Source organism: Mus pahari, chromosome 2, assembly GCF_900095145.1.
Source record: "Mus pahari chromosome 2, PAHARI_EIJ_v1.1, whole genome shotgun sequence".
Classification (NCBI taxonomy): Eukaryota; Metazoa; Chordata; class Mammalia; order Rodentia; family Muridae; genus Mus; species Mus pahari.
The window spans coordinates 67555238-67568991 of NC_034591.1; the positions used below are offsets into that span (position 1 = coordinate 67555238).

A 13754-nucleotide genomic window follows, 5' to 3' on the forward strand; every position below is an offset into this window, starting at 1 on the left:
GCTGGCCTTGTCTTTGGCTTCATCCTATAGGTAGCATGGCAGGCAGGTGAATAAGGTCATTGTATCACCACGAGTGGCTTTGTCTGTGCCAGGCCGTGTCTGTCATGGCTCGGCTCTGCAAAAAAAACTATCTGTGCAGCTAGAGGTGAATACAGCACCAACCACTGTGAGGCCTGTGTGCGCTGCCAGCCTTACTAATTTCTGTAACCTTGCTCATCTTTGTAAAGTTCCATTCTGCCTGTGAGAATGCCATCTACCCCCAGCAGGACACCAGCTGACACATCGAGCTTTCTCCTCCTTCACCTTTATTCTCGTTTGAATGTGGAATGGATCCTACTCCCTGTGCCCACATATAAACATAACACCTAGAGCTAAACTCAGTGACAGAGATGAGACATGAAGGAGAACAACCACCGCCGCCCGACCTGGTGTCTCTAGGATGGAGGTCCACAGCCTGTGGGGACAGAGCCCAGTTGGGGAATGATCATGTGAAGCATTCCAGTCACAGACCGCCAGACATGAGGGAGGGAGGAATGTTTTGGGCAGCTGTGTTGAAACTAAAGGAGGCCGTATGAAAAGGACTGCAGGACTGGTTGGGGTCAGACATTGTTGGGGGCCTGAGACTGGAAATAAATGGAGAATGTAGAAAGGGCATTCTGGCAAGGACAGCGTAATGGAGGGGGCAAGCTTGGGAACAGGAAGGCCAGCAAGGGATGCTTCTGGGATACAGGCAGACTTAGAACATGCACTAAAGAGTAGTAGAGTGGAAGAAATAAACACAATTCCTAGGAAACAGACCTTGCTGCTGGGCACCCTTGCAATACCAGCATTGTTGGAGACTGGAGACTATATTGTGAGTTCTAGGTCAGCCTAGGCTGCATTGTGAGTTCTAGGCCAGGTTGGACTACATAGTAAAACTGTCTTGACACATCCACATCATCACCATCACCACCACCACCACCATCATCATTATCAACAACAACAACAAACACCACTTGCTAGTACATTGGAAGTAGGAAGGAGAGAAGGGTGAGTCTGGAAAACCACTTCTGAACCGATGGCCACAGCGTTCTCCATGACAAGAGAGGCAATGTATTTATTCCATTCTGTTTTCTTGAGTCAGGTGCCTGTGGAAAGGGCAAGTAAAAAAAATAAAATAAAATAAAATAAAACAAAAACAAAAAACTCAATACTAAAAAAGACTGTTAGGAAGCTGTAGAGGTAAGTCTGAGCTCATAATAGTCTAGACTCAAGGTGTACCCACACTGTATATTTTCTTCCTTTTCAAAGCATTTACTTATTATATGTGTCTGAATGTTCTGCCTGCATATATGTCAGTGTACCACATGTGTGGCTGGAGCCCTTGGAGGTCAAAAGAGAGGTAAGGTCGCCTGGAACTAGAGTTGCAGACATTGAGTCATCATATAGGAGCTGGGTCCTCCAGAAGATCAGCCAGTGTTCTTATCCACCAAGACATCTCTCCACGGATGTCTCACAGAGTGTGCGCTAGTCATCTTCGGTCGAGGTCTGAGCCAGGAATTTGGATGGGCATGCCATGAGTCTGTCTTCGTCTGTGTGCTAAGAATGTGACCAACAGTCATCATGCTGACCATCTCATGAGCTGGGCTCTGTTCCAGGTCCTTTATGGCCAATACTTGGATCCGACAGAATGATCACAGCAACCCTATGAGGCTCCAACTCGGGGAGAATTCGGTAACTTGTCCCCAGGCCAACCCATCTAGAAAATGTCCTCATGGCTAGGAATCTAGCCATCAAAATTCAAGGTCTTCGGAGGTTCCTTAATTTCTCTTTAAGCAAACAGCCCAGTTACTATCTATTCAAAGACTTGCTCTCCACCTTCGGAAAAGGTAGCCTTACAGCTGAGGGTGGGACTTGCTGCTTTTCCTGACTCCTGCTGTCCATTTGCAGAAGTTCTGAGATTCCCCCACAGACCTCCCAAGGGTGAGGCTGACAGAAGGAAGCCACTTTTGACTACATTCCAAGTGATCATCACAAAGTTCAGGGTGGGAGCGGGCATGATGGCACACTTCTGTAATCCCCGGTCCTGGGATGCAGAGTCAGGGGAATTACCAGGAGTCTGAGGCCAGCCTGGTCAACAAAGCAGGTTCCAGGCCAGGAGGGACGGTATCGTCAGACTCTGCCCACAAAACCTAAGAAACATACAAAAGAACATCTATGCTGGGGTTCAAGTTGCACCCTAAAACGTGAAAACACAAATTAAATAAATAACATTTAGCTCTGCTAGCTTTAATGGGCACACACACACACACACACACACACACACACACACACACACATACACACATTTGTCCCTTTATCCTTGTGTACACATTTCAGAGCCAGGTACAAATGTCTATGCTCACCTGAAACAAAATATCTTTTACATATTGTTAGCCAGATTTCCATACTTGTTTCAGTTCTTTTTAACATGTTTCCTTTAACAATGTTAAATGTGAACATCTTGTATATGGTGTATTCCTATTCTAGTTACTAAAGTGAATTAGCACATTTTGTTTCCCCGACTTGATAATGTATCTATTCTCCTAAGAGTAGGAGATTGGGCCTGCTGGATCAGTCAGTGTATCAGCAGGGCTGGCTGCTGGAGACTCCTGAAGCCACGCCGACACCTTGATTCTGTAGTTCCCTGGCCTCCTGTACTTCTGACGTCCTGCTTTCTTTATAGAAGGATAACCCGGGCTGCTCTCTCCATCTCAAGAGCTTGAGGACCAGCCCAGCTTCGAAGCATCTGTCATGTGAGGGTGAACTCAGATGTGATCATCCTGGGAGTCACCCACCATTCAGCCCAGCTCCAGCATCGTGTAATGAACTTTTACAAGTGTTTCCATTGGGTACCCCAAACTCCCCTGAGGATGCAGGGTGCTTCATCACCTGTGGGGAGCATTCTCAGACCCCTTGGCAGTAAGTCACCTCTCCTACTCTACCCACCAGAGACAAACACTTGTTTCTTCATTTCCTGCTGAAAATGAATTAATAGCCCTTCAGCCTTTGGCTCTGGCTTTTCCTTCTTAGCAAAGCATCACTGGTATTTGTCCACACCATGTTAGTATCATTTTTTTTTAATTGCTGAGTAGTATTCAAGCTAGACAAGCCTTAGTCAACTTACCCTGCCCCCTCTTGTTGATGGCATTCTGATCTTTGTTGCTGACATTGTTTGTCCCTTGGCTTGTAATAACCTCCTTGCCATTGACTTGTGGACCCAACACAAAATCACACCCATAGGCCTTCCAAGAAGCAGTGTGAAGGTTGGGGCTTTGAAAAACACATTGTAATCCACTGCCACACCTCAGTTCAGGGGACTGCTCCCTCCTCCCTTGTACATACTTTGACCTTTGTCCTTGACTGTTTTATGGTCCTCACTTGTAGATTTGACTCCTAATACTGCAGCCCACACCGCAGAGGGCAGGAACCAGGGGGTTTCACTCTGCCTTATACCTGGTGCTGCCTGGAGCAGGAGAGGCACAGGCCTGGCAAGCTGACACCAATCCTACTGTTCTCACCATTAACAATGATCCTCATGGGTTGTGAATAAAATGTACCCACAAAGCTCTTGGCATGGAGCAAGTTTCTAAAACAGGGGGATAGAACTTGTTTGTGGAAGACACAGAGGAGCCTGTGATAAAGTCAGTGACGTGCTAGGAAGCCTGGGTTTCTTTTCATTCTTATAGGAAGGAAAGATTTGCTTTGTTTCAAAAACAGACGTGACCCGAGAGCCAGATAAGGAGGGAGCTCCTCTTCCCATTTTCCCTACTTTGCTTTTTATTGCTGTGATAAATACCAGGGACCAAAGCAAGTCGGGCCTGAGAGGGTTTGCTTTGCCCTAAACTTTATAGCCATCATCAGAAGACAAGACAGGAACTCAAAAGGGGCAGGAACCTGGGGAATTGAAGAGGCCACGGAGGAATTCTGCTTACTCATTTGCTTTCCATGGAACATTCAACTTGACCTTTTATAAAACCCATGATCACCTGCCCAGGAGTGGGTCCACCCCTAAAAAATTGATTAGAAAATGCCCCACAAGTTCTCGTAAGGGCCAGTGAAGGGACCAGTCAACCGAGGGGCTCTCTTCCCAGATGACTGTAGTGTGTGTCAAGTTGACACAATGTGCCAGGCTAACTGGCACAACTGACCTCTTGACAGAGTGACACAGGGACACATCACTATTAAACTGCAACTTTTACTTTCTTGGTTATCCTCAGTATTTCATGATATAAATATATACCCCGGTATAAAACATACCATAACCTTAAATGTCCTATAGTCTTTTACATTTTAAAAGTCCATGTTCCTGGCTGGAGAGATAGCTCAGTGGTTAAGAGCACTGACTGGTCTTCCAGAGGTTCTGAGTTCAATTCCCAGCAACCACATGGTGGTTTACAACCATCTGTAATGGGATCCATTGCCCTCTTCTGGTGTGTCTGAAGACAGCAATGGTGTACTCACATACATAAAATAAATAAATAAATATTTAAATTCCTGCTCCCTTGAAAATAAAAGTCCATGTTCTTTCTTCTAAAATCCAATGTCTCTTAACTATGGATTCCTACAAAATTTAAAATAAGCAATACACTTCCATAGTCCAAGAGGGAAGAATCAGGACACATTTTCAATCAGATCAAACCAAAACCCAACCCCAACGGTGGATTTAGCTCAGTGCGTAACACTTAGGAATCATGCGTGATCCTTTGAGCTCCCAAGAGCACGGGCAGTGCCACCTTCACAGCTCTGCCATGCGCACGCAACTTGTCTTGTATGCTCAGGTGACTCACTCCACACTGCCACTGTCCTTGGTGGGCAGCCCATAGCCTTGTCATGTCAACACCCCACAGCCAATATGCTGGGGTCTCCATGGCAACTCCATGCAAATGAGGTTGCATTGTCACCAATGGCAATTTTCTTTTCAGGGACTGCATCCCTGCCACACACTGTCAGGCTCCTCTCTTTCACTGCCCCTTCAACCCTGGGGTCTTCACAACAATTGAGGCTGCACTTTCACATATGGCCTCTCCCAGCATCCTACATTTCAAGTCTCCGATGCTCTCCAGGATTCCTCCAATCCTTCAGGTTTCAGTACTGTGTGGGAGATGCTTATACATTACCAAGTTTGGCTGTAAGCTTGAGATGCCATCTTAGCACCCGCTGGACCACATCATCTATGTGCCGACCCTGTGGAAATCCTCCCTAGATCTCGCCTCAATGATGCTGATCTCTAGTCAACCACAGAACTGTAGTCCTGAACCCTTTGGAATAGGACTGAGCCTCACTACCAGCCCCCTGGCTCTTCAGTTGGTCTGACAGGGAACTTCTCAAACCCTAAGAGCATAAGCCAACCCCCTAATAAGTCTCTCCTCACACCACTCTGTGTCTGTCAAACCCTAACTGATACAGACTTGGGGAACAAGAATTGTTCTAGAGGAATACCAATTCAAGAAAACAGAAACTTAATTGGTTCTTTAATCTCTCTAGACCTAAACATGTTGAGGACTTCACTTCTAATGCAAATGCTACCAAAAGTCCGCAAGACATTGGCAAACAAATGCAAAGTAAATGTCCTGGGTTCTTCTGATCTGTCTCTTATAGGAGGAGAGAAAGTTGGGGATCAACCTATGATGTTTGTGAACACTGGAAGGGAACCAAGGGTCATAGCAACACTGGCTGCTCTCAGCGTCTCAGGACAAGGACAAGAAGTATGGGGAAGAAGGACCATGACGACTTGGATTCTGCCCCCAGCTACACATAAACACCCTGGAAGTCTCTAGGTATGCCTTGAGATGAACCTTCCTTGTCATTGCAGGCTGAAACTGCTGAAATCAAGGCTTGTCCATTGTATAGTTGCTGAGTTACAGTGAACACTGAATGTGCAACCTCTGGGGGACATCTACTGTGCTGGCAAGATCATTGGTTGGGGGAAAAAATGGGATTTTGCAAGTTAGGATGGGGCTGTGTGGAAGAATCTGAAGGAGGCTAGAGATGGAATTTCTGAATTCAGATGTCTTGCTTATGAATTGAAGTGGTTTCTCTATCTCCTCTGTTCCCTCACACCCGTGATGTGAGAAGTGAGTAGTTATCTCCTCACACAGTGTGACCAGCCTTTCCACTTAGCTCTAGGGAACCTAGGCCTGCATTGCCGTGTAGACCATAACGGCCTCCCCAGGGCAGCTCCTTTATCTTACGTGGTTGTAAGATGATGCTAAGTCTCTCCAGGACCCAGACTCACCACTTCCCTTTGCTTCTAGACCTACAAGCTAAAGTCCAGCAGGCCTCTGAAAGTGAGGCACAAAGTCTGACTCATGGGGAGATGTGTTCTGGTCCAAAGAACTTCCTGAGTTTTGTAATTTATACAAATATAAATTCAGGGAATAGACCCGTTGACTTACATGCAGGAGATACTTGTGGAAGAAACATAAATGTGGATCTGGATAAACTTATTGATATACTTCCCCAAACAGAGAGTGTGTATTTAACAGTGTAGCTCAGGGAGTTAGGAATGAGGCGAACAGTTTGACTGGTTAGCTAATATGTGGACCAAAAGGTGGCCCATTGGGAGCAAGTTAGAAAGGTCTGATCACCTTGGGCTAGCATAGAAAGGATTCAAAGGTAAGGACAAATTGCATTTCTACCACAGAGTAATCATTAAGTCTCTTCCAACATACTGGGAGGGTTCAGAAGATATATGCTTGACCAATACCTCAAACAATAGGCTGTGCACAGATCCATAGCCCCTTGAAAAGCAACGTGAGCAGCCCTCTCTATTGACCAGACCTTACTGTAAGAACTGCTGCCTCACAGTTGGAAGTGAAATGAGAATAACTTGGCCTGGAGATGGTAGGGACCAAGTAGTGACACTCCAAAATATGGCAACCAAAGTAGCCATCAAAGGCAAGGCAACAATCAGAGCATGCTGGATTGGAGAGCCCTCTGACTCTGAGCTGAATGTTCTGTTCCTAAAGGCAAAATAGATAAGATGTCTACTGGATTCCTGCTTGATCTGGGCAAGCAGAAAACTTTCATGCCAGTTGAAAAATAGTGTATCTCACATCATAGACACAGGCTCAGTGGTACTCAGTCAATCTCAGAACGCTGAGAAGACAGAGAAGCTAAGCTCCCTTTAGGGTGACCCCACACACTAGGCATTTATACTGCTAATATCTCTCCTAGGCTTTGTCAAAGGGAGCTGTGTGGTTTTGCTACCCAGTGTAACTGTGCACTGGGGTGGAGATTCTTAGGAGAGTACAGTTCTGAACCAACACTGATTTCATAAGACCCGAAACATCCTCGAGCTCCCCAGCCAGAGTAGACTTTAGGAAGGTCATGTGATCCATGAAGTTTCAGCTAAGCTCTGACTCACATGGGGGAGGGAGATCCATCCTGTAGTCACCTCTCCAGTGATAAGATGAATAACTGGCACAGACTTTCTTAGTCATTGTCAGAATCCCCATACTTGTTTTCTGAAGAAGGGAAAGTATGGAGACTGGGCTGCTGTGGGGAAGGCCAGAGAGTCTGTGCAGCAGCCTCTGCATGGGAGCTGCATTCTTGACAGGGTTGTAGAGATCAGTGTCGCGATCAGGACTTAAGAACACGTAGGTGCCACATCTCCATACAGTTCTCTATTGACTCTCACAAAGGCAGACCAGTGGATTCTGGAGTCTGGAAGTGGTAAGCTTAAGTAAGTGGCAATCACAATTGTAGCTGCTCTCCCAGATGTGGTTTCACAGCCTGAGCAGATAAACACATCCCCAGGCACTTGCTTATGCAGATCTGGCAAGGGCCCTTTCCACTCTCCCTATCCACAAGGCCCACCAGAAGCAGTTTAATTTCAGTTGACAAAGCTAAATATAGCTTCTTTATTCAGCCCCGGGGATATACCAGCTCTCTAGCCTGAAGTCACAGTTTAGTCCACAGGGATTTGATTGCCTTTTGCTTTCACAAGGCATTACTTACTCGCTATATCGATGGTGTGAAGCTGGTAAGCATGAAGTGGCATTCATCCTGGGCACATTAGAAAAGTACTTGTGTACCTCATAAACCTGACAATGAGTTTCTGCCTCATTGAAAATCTTCAAAGCCCAGTAGTATGGACTGTGTCAAGGGCAAGATAGCCTTCTGAAGGTGAAGGGCAAGTTGCTCCATCTCTCCAATCTCCTGCAATCAAGAAAGAGATAACTTGGTATCTTCTGCAGACTGGCATGTGAGTGAAGCCTAATCACTAGTCTCCTGGGTAAGGCTTGTCCCTGAACAGGGTTTAACCATCGACGAGGTTTGGGTCCCATGCTGTAAGCCAAGTGTGGCCTGATGCTTCACAGTGATTCCCCATCCTGCTTCAGAAAAAGCCTCCAAATCACTGTCATGGTGGTGCCCCATCCTGCATAAGAGGCATCATGAAAGGCCTGCGCAGCCCCTACATCATCCTGTCTGAGGAAAGCAGCCTTTCCTTGTGTGCCCACCAATCATGTCTTTGCTCCCAGTAGGTCTCCTCCCTCCCCAGTAGTCTCTCTTGGTTCTAATTTCTGATGAGTTAAAACCTTGGTGAGATAGAAGGGGTCCTTACGTAGCCTCCCTGCTTCCTGGTCTGCAGGAGGCTTGGAGGTCTGCAGGGGGCTTGGAGGTCTTTGTGTTCACAGATAAGCACGGGGGGGGGGGGGGGGCGCGGGGACCTGAAATGTTAAGCTCACGGGTTGTTCCTTCAAGGCAAGAGATGCAATACCCGCTACCCACCCAGGAAGCTGGAGCGGACATGCTTATTAGCCTGATGGCCTTGGCACTCACTATCGGTGTAGCTGGCTGTTCCCCCGCACTGGACTCCTCCCAGACCCCGACTGTAGATTTGCCTTCCTCAGTCAATCTACAGGACCTATTACAAAGAATTTCTATTTGCTCACATCTGATTTGGTTTTGGCCGTCTTTGTTCCTTAAGGAGATTTGTGAGTGCTTGCTATGCCTGCAGGGTTGAGTTAATTATCACCAGAAGAGTTTTCGCCAAGTTGTGCTGTGCTTAAATGTGACTAAAATAAACTACTTGGCCTCCTGATGTTTGAGCTGACACTGCTCCTGAGTCCTGTTGAGCTGAACGGCCTTCTTGCCTCTCCTGGCTCACCTCTCTGCGGCCTGTTAAGGTTGCAGGGACTCCTACATGGACCAACTTTTCTCTTGCCCTCCGAGGTCTCACTACCATCTCTTGATGACCATTGCCATGAGTCACTATTTGTTTAGGGACATGAATTTCATCAACATGACCTTTCTCCTCGGTAACAGTTGTGGGCTAACAAGTAGGTTTACCTACAAATGTAGGTAAAATTGAATAAGCTGTCATCCTCTCTGTGAGAAGGTGAATCTGCTTTTCCATCATGGCCCAAGTTATGCTGGGCTTCTCAGAGGTGATGATAATATTCTCTGGGGGAGATAATGCGACTCTCTCCTGGCCTCGCTAGTCTTCCATGCCTTCCATGGCCATCAGCGTTCTAGATGTCTCTTGTGTCCTCATCACCAATGCCAAGTGTCCCACCTGTCTCTTGGCAGGTGTGTCAGGATGTCAGCTGAGACATGGTGCAGTCTTTCTCCAGGATCCCATCTTGTATTTAACGCAAGTTCCTCCGGGCGTCTCTGGAGCTGCGGGCATCCATGGCATTTCCAGTTATGGCTGCCACAGTTTCAGCTTTCATTTTGCCCTTTGTTTTGCTCGTCCCTTCTCTCCTCTGGGTCCCCTCAGGAGTTGTAGGGTATAATTAATCCACCTTTCCTTTCCCCAATAAGGGGCTTTATGGATTTCATTCTCATATGTTCATTCCTCTGTATCACACAAGCATCTCACCTGCGTCCCTTCCATAGTCACAGCTGTGAGGAAGGCAGCCAGCAGCAAGATGAATGGGCAGGGAGAATTTGTAGTGACATTTTCCAGGTGTGCTCATGAAGGTGTTTTGGAAGGGGCTGGCACATGGGTCAGTGGACTGAGTCTGGAAGAGCAGCCTGCAGTGTGGGTGAGCTCTGTCCAATCAGATGGGACCTAGACAGGAGAAAGGAGAGTTCCTCTTGTGTCTTCTGTGCTGGTATGTCACTCCTGCATCTCCAGGGTTCTGTAATTTTCCACTGCCCGTGAAAATGGCCCTTTAAAACAGTTGCTTCCTTGTGCTTCGAGATACTTTTCCTCATACTAGATATGGATCAGTAGTCTAGAGAAATGAGAGTCCCTCTTGTGCTGGTATATAACTCCTGCATCTCCGGGGTTCTGTAATTTTCCACTGCCCATGAAAATGACCCTTTAAAACAGTTGCTTCCTTGTGCTTCAAGATACTTTACCTCATACTAGATGTGGATCCGTAGCCTGCTGCATCTTTGACATCACTCTGCACCTGACAGATTTTATCCCTGTGGTGAGTAGGATAAGAGGCTGGGGATAAGCGATTGGCACACCCTGTATACTTCAACAAGAGAAGGAAGGGGCATTCTTATGTTTCCAGAGTAGGAATTAAGGGTTCAAGAACCCTTAATTATCACCTGTCCCTGTGAGAGGCCCTGTCCTCTTCATGGGCTGATCAGAATCACTTCCCAGCAGAGCCATTGGATTGAAGACGAGTCTCAGGTTTAAGGAGAAGCCACCAGTGACTAGATAGTGATTTTCTACCTGATTCTGACAGCTTAAAGTAAGAAACGAGTAACTGTCAGTCAAGGTGTGTTCCACGCCTGGCCCCATTCCGTCTGAAGGGCTAGATCGTAGGGCTAACTACTGATCTGACCTGATTTCCAGCCATCTCGTTGTTCATGTAGATAATATACATGTGCACATAGAGGCCAGGAGTCAGTGTAGAGTGTTTTCTAGGCATTCTTCACCTTACATTTTTTGAGACAGAATCTCTCATTGAACTTCGAGCTCACCTGTTAACTAGGCTGGCTGGCCAACAAGCTCTAGGGCTACCCCATCTCCGCACCCTCAGTGCTGGGATTAGAAGAACACATCACCATGCCCAGCTCTCAGAAAGTCTTCGTGAGCACTGGGGATCTGAGCCGAGGCCCTCGACACTCAGACACAAGCACTTTGCCAACTGAGCCCCTCCCAGACCCTTTGCTAAGACAGGATCCCCGTGCCATCCCAGGTCCTGGTAAGGAGAGCTGCGGATGTCCCAGTGAGCCAGAAGGGCCACAGTTGCCTCAGTGTTTTGCCTCACTGTCCTATTCCCTGGGGTACCCGGTTTCCATTTCCTCCTGAGGCCGGCTGAGTGTGCAGACAGCCCTGTCTTGGATGAAGCAGGGGAGTCAGTTGCTGACTGAAACATCCTAGCAAGTCAGCTGCCTCCTGAGGCCCAAATAGAACACAGATGTCAGTCATCCCATCCAGCCTTGCTCCGTCTAGCCTGTCCTCAGATCCAGCACTGCACCATTTTCTTCTTAGGGAAAGACTCCTTGCTTATTGCTTCAGCAAATGGGAACCTCAAGTGGAATCAGGCTGAAAAATGTTGAACTGGAAGAGGAAGCATTGCATCAGCAAGATGGAGGCCCAGAAGCCATGGTCTGAGACTTTGGCCTCAGAGGTTTGTTTGCTGTCACTGCCTGTCTGCCTGGAGCCTCTCCTCCAGGTACCTGCTGATAATGGTCCTTCCTGGGCCCTCTGTATTTGGTCTCTTTCCTACACCGCCACATCACCAACCCTTCTAACCTAACTACGCTACTGTAAGAGCTGCCTCCCCTGCTTCATCCAGGGCAGGGCTGTCTACACACTCAGCCGGCCTTAGCAGGAAATGGAAACCGGGTACCCCAGGGAATAGGACAGTGAGGCAGAACACTGAGGCAGGTGCGGCCCTTCTGGCTCACTGGGACATCCGCAGCTCTCCTTACCAGGACCTGGGATGGCACGTGGATCCTGTCTTAGACAAAGTGGAGGAAATTCACTGCTTCATCAATAATATCAGCAATAGAAACTGCTGTGCAAACAGAGTGAGTTCAATAGCAAAAGTCACACAGAGGCCTTCCTCATGAAGTGGGGAGGGCCTGAGGGGAAAGAAGATGAGGAAGAGGTGTGGGGAGGGATATGAAGAGGGTATGTGGAAGGAACATGAGGAAAGTTTGAGGGGGAAACACTGAGAGATTCATCAGCCTCAACTCAGAAGAAAGAGCAGACCCTTCTCTTGGGGTTGCTAGAGTCATCCAGGGTCTACCAATCTTGCACTGCTCATGAAAGTGGTGTGTTGTAAGAGTCATCCTTGTGTCTTGAGATAATGTTTTCCTCATATAAGATATGATTAAGTGTCCTGTTAATTTGTGGACCTGTGGTGTCTTGTTACCCATAGTGCACTTTGTCCCTGGGACAAGAGTAGATGGTAGGAAGGGCTAGGGACAGGGTCATTTCATGCACAGCTGTCAGGAGAAGAGGAACACACCTTCACTTTCCAGACTGTGAAGAAGGGCTCAAGAATCTGTCTGCCATCCCATGGGGAGCCCTGTCTACGCCATTCTGTCACCAGAGATTTCTTCCTCCTTAGTCATTTTAAAATTAACTTATTGTATGTGTAAGGGTGTTTTGCCTGCATGTATGTCTGCACTGTGTATGTGCCCGGTGTCTGGAGAGGCTAGAAAAGGGTGTCAGATCCCCTGGGCTTAGAGTTGTGAACCACCACATGAGTTCCAGAACTGAACCTGGGTCCTCTGGAAGAACAGCAACTGCTTTTAACCACTGAGCCATCTCTTCAGCCCTTCTTACCCCCCTTATCTTAAGGAGAAGAAAGTTAGTTCTCTAAGCTCCTTTGGTTATTATCAATTGACATACAACTCTGGCCGTAACCTGTCCTTGGGGGTAGAAATGGCTTTCTGCCTGATATATCAGGAAAAATTGATTGGACAAACAGATTGGTTGGACAGCATCCATGAACATCAACTTGAAATGGTCAGAGTTTTATTTAGGGCCCAGGGCCCAGGATCTAATCTTTTCCTTAAAGACAAGGTCTTTGCAGTGACTGGATTTAAATAACCCATTAGAAAGGTCCAGGTACGCTTTCTAACAGGTCAGTTTGTGACAAAAGTGACATTTGGTGGCCAAAATACTTACACTGCTGTTTGACTTTGTGGACAGACTTCCTCAAGAGGTGAAATCTGAACCAGACAGTGGTGGCGCACACCTTTAGTCTCAGCACTCGGAAGGCAGAGGCAGGTGGGTTTCTGAGTTTGAGGTCAGCCTGGTCTACAGAGTGAGTTCCAGGATAGCCAGGGTTATACAGAGAAACCCTGTCTCAAAAAAACAAAACAAAACAAAACAAAAACAAAAACAAAACCCAACAAAAACAGAGGTTAAATCTGAATTTGGGGGTTGGGAGGTTATACTTGAGTGGACATAAGCTAAGGCAGGTCAAAGGATTCCTTCTCAGAAATGCTAATGGGAGTGGGCACTGGCACTGTCACAGCTGCAGGTTACAATGCCACGGAGTCTGCCTTGCAGGGGGATTTCTTCCTGAACACAGACCCACTGGTGTCTTTTTCTGATAACAGCCCTGTGCAGAGCCCCTTTCAGGTTTGGTTTCCTCCCTCTGCTGCGCAGTATTACCGGTTAGGCCAGCCCTCCGCTATACTTTCCCTCTGGGTGCTGAAGTCTAAGAGGAGGCCCAGATCTGGCCAGCTTCCTCCCTACCAGCCAGTCCACCAAGGCGTCTCAGTGCCAAGGCGTCTCAGTGCCAAGGCGTCTCAGTGCCAAGGCGTCTCAGTGCCAAGGCGTCTCAGTGCCAAGGCGTCTCAGT

At 47.4% G+C, this 13754-nt stretch overlaps 1 protein-coding gene across 4 annotated transcripts in view; it reads left to right on the forward strand.

The window, feature by feature from the left end:
• Positions 1-10285: 10285 nt before the first annotated feature.
• LOC110316610 (amiloride-sensitive amine oxidase [copper-containing]) overlaps positions 10286-13754 on the forward strand; it is a 24018-nt gene continuing 20549 nt past the window's right edge. Inside the window, exons 1-3 of one of the 4 annotated variants that reach the window (XM_029535554.1) lie at positions 10286-10406; positions 11423-11606; positions 13097-13174. The gene's annotated coding sequence lies outside the window, so the exon portion shown is untranslated. The remainder of the gene's footprint in view (positions 10407-11422; positions 11607-13096; positions 13175-13754) is intronic. The other 3 variants (XM_029535553.1, XM_029535555.1, XM_021191019.2) reach the window with 3 other exon arrangements.